Raw genomic sequence first — 5,000 nt, 5'->3', positions numbered from 1 at the left:
AGCGACGGCCACGCGCGCCCGCCGCCGCCGACCCGCGGGCGGACGGCAGACGCGGGGCCCTGCGTGAGAGCGAGAGACAGCAGCGTCCACGGAGAGGTCCGACGGCGGCCTGGACACCGGCAGAGCCGGCCCGCCGCGGAGCCTCCCCCCCGACGCGGCCCCGGAATGCCTCGGCGGGCACTGCCTGCGGGTCTGGATCGGTCACAAATCGGGGAAGCGGGACGCGCCGCCGGCCACCCGCTCCGGACAACGGTTCCCCTTTTTCAACGAGGCCGACGGGACGGTGGGAAGGCTGCGGCGGGCGCCTCCCTCCCGCGGTCCTCTAGCGTTCGACAGTGCCGGCGACCGTTACCCGGCCGCCGGTTTCTGCTAACCCCCGCCGGGAGAGCCGCTTAACCCGGGGTGGTAGAGAAGTGGGGGGAAAACGGAAAACCCGGAGGCACACAGTCTCAGACCCGTGCCATCGCCCGGTACTGGGGGGGAGGAACGAGGAAAGCCGCTGAAGGCTCCCCAACCCCGGGGGGCCATCTGCATTTAACTGCCGGCCGCCACCGCGCCTCTTTCCTGCTTGGCGGGCTCCATCTTAGGGCCAGAGCAAAAAGGCAGGCGAGACACCGGTCCCACCACCTCGCCCGCGCCGCCGCCAGGCTCCTCCACGGGGACCGGCGGCCTTCCACAGCTTAAGGCCGGAAAGCGAGCGGGAAGAGAGGAAAAAGAAAAAGGAAAAACATCAAAAAGGACCGGTTGCCAGCCCATAGTCTGGCTACGCAGTCCCATCGCCGAGCCCTCGGGGCCAGCTGGCGAAGCCGGGGCAGGCCAGACGCCACGGGCAGCCCGGGCTCGTCTCACGCCAGCAAAAAAAAAAAAGAGGCGAGGCGACACCCGCCTTGCCGGCACCGTCATCGGGCTTTTCGGAGGGGACGCCGCGGGCGAGCGCCACATGCCGCCGGGGCCAGCTGCGTTCGGTCTCGATCTGGCGGCGCCCACCCCCCGGGCTCCGCGGGGGCCTTCCAGCTTAAAAAGCCGGCGTGACCAAAAAGAGGCTTAAAAAAAACGGGAAAAAAAAGCGGGCGAGGTGCCGCCACCACCGCCCGTCCCCCGTGAAGGGGACGTTGCCGGGTAGCCCGGGTGGGGGTGGGAGCCACGGCAGGCCTTGCTCTCCCCTCCACCGGGACTTTTCAGCGTTCGAGTGCCGGTCAAGCGTCGCTGGCCACCGGTCTTTGCCCTACCCCGTGGGGAAACACGTGCCCCGGGGGAAACGGGGGACGAGGTGCCGCCACCTCGGCCCGTGCTACGCAGTCCCTTCACCGAGCCCTCCAGACCCCGGCAAGACAGGAGACCCTGCACCCCGCCGGCCGCCCACGCGGGGTTTACACCGGGGAAAAAAGGAGAAGCAGCAGAGGCAGCGGCGCCGCTGCCTCGCCCGCTCCCCGTCATCAGGCTCTCGGGGGCCGGGGAGCCGCGGACACGCTCCGCACGCCTCCTCGGCCATCTGCGTTCGGCTGAGCTCCGCTGGCCCCAGCCTTCCCAGCGCTAGAGTGCCGGCTACCGCAGCCGCCGCGCTTCGCGCCTTCAAAACACGCCTCAGCCACCTCGGTGTCGCGTACAGTCTTAACAGCCCTTGGTTGACGCTGCCCTCCGGACGAGTCACGAGCTCGCCCCGTAATACGGACAGATGTGTCCCCGCCTCCGGGGAGCTCCGGGAGGCCCTTGTGTACCCACCGGGGAGGCGCAACAGCGACGCCGACTTTTACCATGACGTAACTGGAGGCAGCGAAACACAGCGACCCCTTCGGCAGTTCCGAGGGGCTGATGGGGACATCAGGTCTACCGCGCCCCCCCACCGCGGCCAGAGGCAAAGACCCGCCGGAGCGGGGTAGACCTGGCCGCCCCAGCGGCCGAACGTTCCGGCAGTGCCACCCGGCGGTCGACGGCCAGAGCAGGCGACGCCGGCCCCGGAAGCGGGTAGACCTGGCAGCCGCCGCCGAGCCCCGGAAGCGGGTAGACCTGGCAGCCGCCGGCCGCCCCGGAAGCGGGTAGACCTGGTGGCCCCGGCGGAGCCGGGTAGACCTGGCAGCCGCCGGCCGCCCCGGAAGAGGGTAGACCTGGCAGCCGCCGCCGAGCCCCGGAAGCGGGTAGACCTGGTGGCCCCGGCGGAGCCGGGTAGACCTGGCAGCCGCCGCCGAGCCCCGGAAGCGGGTAGACCTGGTGGCCCCGGCGGAGCCGGGTAGACCTGGCAGCCACCGCCGAGCCCCGGAAGCGGGTAGACCTGGCAGCCGCCGCCGAGCCCCGGAAGCGGGTAGACCTGGTGGCCCCGGCGGAGCCGGGTAGACCTGGCAGCCGCCGCCGAGCCCCGGAAGCGGGTAGACCTGGCAGCCGCCGCCGAGCCCCGGAAGCGGGTAGACCTGGTGGCCCCGGCGGAGCCGGGTAGACCTGGCAGCCGCCGGCCGCCCCGGAAGCGGGTAGACCTGGCAGCCGCCGGCCGCCCCGGAAGCGGGTAGACCTGGCAGCCGCCGCCGAGCCCCGGAAGCGGGTAGACCTGGCAGCCGCCGCCGAGCCCCGGAAGCGGGTAGACCTGGTGGCCCCGGCGGAGCCGGGTAGACCTGGCAGCCGCCGGCCGCCCCGGAAGCGGGTAGACCTGGCAGCCGCCGCCGAGCCCCGGAAGCGGGTAGACCTGGCAGCCGCCGCCGAGCCCCGGAAGCGGGTAGACCTGGTGGCCCCGGCGGAGCCGGGTAGACCTGGCAGCCGCCGGCCGCCCCGGAAGCGGGTAGACCTGGCAGCCGCCGCCGAGCCCCGGAAGCGGGTAGACCTGGCAGCCGCCGCCGAGCCCCGGAAGCGGGTAGACCTGGTGGCCCCGGCGGAGCCGGGTAGACCTGGCAGCCGCCGGCCGCCCCGGAAGCGGGTAGACCTGGCAGCCGCCGCCGAGCCCCGGAAGCGGGTAGACCTGGCAGCCGCCGCCGAGCCCCGGAAGCGGGTAGACCTGGTGGCCCCGGCGGAGCCGGGTAGACCTGGCAGCCGCCGGCCGCCCCGGAAGCGGGTAGACCTGGCAGCCGCCGCCGAGCCCCGGAAGCGGGTAGACCTGGCAGCCGCCGCCGAGCCCCGGAAGCGGGTCCGTCCAGGAGCAGCCCTGCCGGGAGATTCGGGGAGCGGGGTCGCCGCCCGGCCGGGGGTGCGGAGGCCTGGGGGTTGGGGGGGGTGGGTGGGGGGGTGGGGGGCGGGGGCCAGGGGCGCAGGCGGCGGCAAAGAAAAGGAAAAGAAATAAAATAGAGGGGGGGGGGGGGGGGGAGAAGGAAATAAACGTGGTTAAAAAAAAAAAAACAAAAACCAAAAAACAGGAAAGGCGGAAAGTCGGTCAAGAAATCGCTCGAGCAACGGTAATAATAAACGGAACGGGGTGCGGGCAGGGTGTCGCGTGTCCTTCTGTACGGGGAAGCGTCCGGGACCGGGGCGGTGTCATGGTTTTGTTTAGTAGGGGGGGGGGGGGGCCTAAGGTGGCAGCTTCTGTAGGAAACTGCTAGAAGTCGCTCCCCTTTGTTCAGGGGACTTGTCCAGGCCTAGGGCGGACCCACTGCTGGCCAAGGCCGAGCCGATTGGTAGCAGAATGTCCCGTGATAACGCCTCTGCGATAACGTATTTAAGAATGGGAAAACAGGAAAAAAAAAAAGAGAGAGAAGAGAAGATGTGAAGAAGCTGAGCAGGGGCAGAGGCGCAGAGGGGGAGGCGCAGGCCTCATGGGCCTTGCAGGCCTCACCCTCTGGCCTCTCGCCAGGCAGCCGACTGGGCCCGACTCAGTCCAGCCCGGCTGCAAGAAGTGGAGAGGAGATGAGAAGTGAATGAGATGTAAAAAGGATCCTGAGAGGCATCTGCCAGCCTGTTGTGAGGAACGGCTGCAGACGCCAAGGTCAGTTCAGAAGGAGGGGGAGGAGTAATGCGGCTCCTGGCCAAGATTCCCCTGCAGCCTGTGGTGACGACCATGGTGGAGCAGGTTGTCCCCCTGCAGCCCATGGAGGCCCACGGAGGAGCAGAGATCCACTTGGAGCCCGTGAAGGACCCCGTACCGGGGGAGGTGGATGCCTGAAGGCAGCTGTGGCCCGTGGAGGGCCCGCTGGGACAGCTGTTCTGGAGGGACTGCACCCCGTGGAAGAGGTCACCCACGCCGGAGCAGTTCCACAAAGGACTGTGGCCCGTGGGAGGGACCCCACGCTGGAGCAGGGGAGGAATGTGAGGAGTTCTTCCCCCGACCATGAAGAAGCGGCGTAAAACAACGCGTGATGAACTGACCGCGACCCCCATTCCCTTCCCCCCCCCACCCCCCCGTGCCGCTCGGGAGGGGAAGGTAGTAGAGATAATGTTAAGCTTGGGAAGAGGGAGGGGTGGGGGGAGGTTATCTTGTTTTCGGTCTCATTCTCCTGCTGTTTGTAGTAATAAATGAATAGTTTTCCCCAAGTTGAGTCTGTTTTGCCCGTGACGGTAACTTTAAGGATTTCTCCCTGTCCTTATCTCAAACCTCGAGCCGTTCTTCCTTATGTTTTCTCTCCCTGTTCTCTCGGAAGGTGGGGGGAGTGAGAGAGAGACTGCGTAGTCTGGTCCGATCGGGGCTGAACTACGACAGGCGGGCAGGCTGTTTGCGCGGGGCTGGGGCGGGGGAAGGGTGGCTGGGCCTAGCGCGACTATCCCTGTCGGCTTCCTCTGCATTTCTATTAACCAGGTAACCGTCGCGACGGCCAGTTCCCTCGCTAGTTAACCGCATCGGTGAAACAAGGAAGCCCAACAACACAAAACAAAAAAAAAGGCAGAGGAACCACGCAGCCCCGCAAAACCGAACCAAAAAAAAAACGGGGGCCACCAAATAAACCCCAAACCGCGAGACACGGGCACGCGCGCCCACAAAAGTAAAAAGGTAGGTGGGCGCGCGGGCGTGCGCCCGGCCCTGCACCCCCCACGCCCTGCCTCGTGACCCCCAACCCCCGCCCGCCCGCCCCCGTCCCTCCTGCAGTCCC

This window comes from Chlamydotis macqueenii (assembly GCF_036417535.1).
Source record: "Chlamydotis macqueenii isolate bChlMac1 chromosome 9 unlocalized genomic scaffold, bChlMac1.mat SUPER_9_unloc_2, whole genome shotgun sequence".
Lineage (NCBI taxonomy): Eukaryota > Metazoa > Chordata > Aves > Otidiformes > Otididae > Chlamydotis > Chlamydotis macqueenii.
This window is presented reverse-complemented; position numbering follows the sequence as displayed.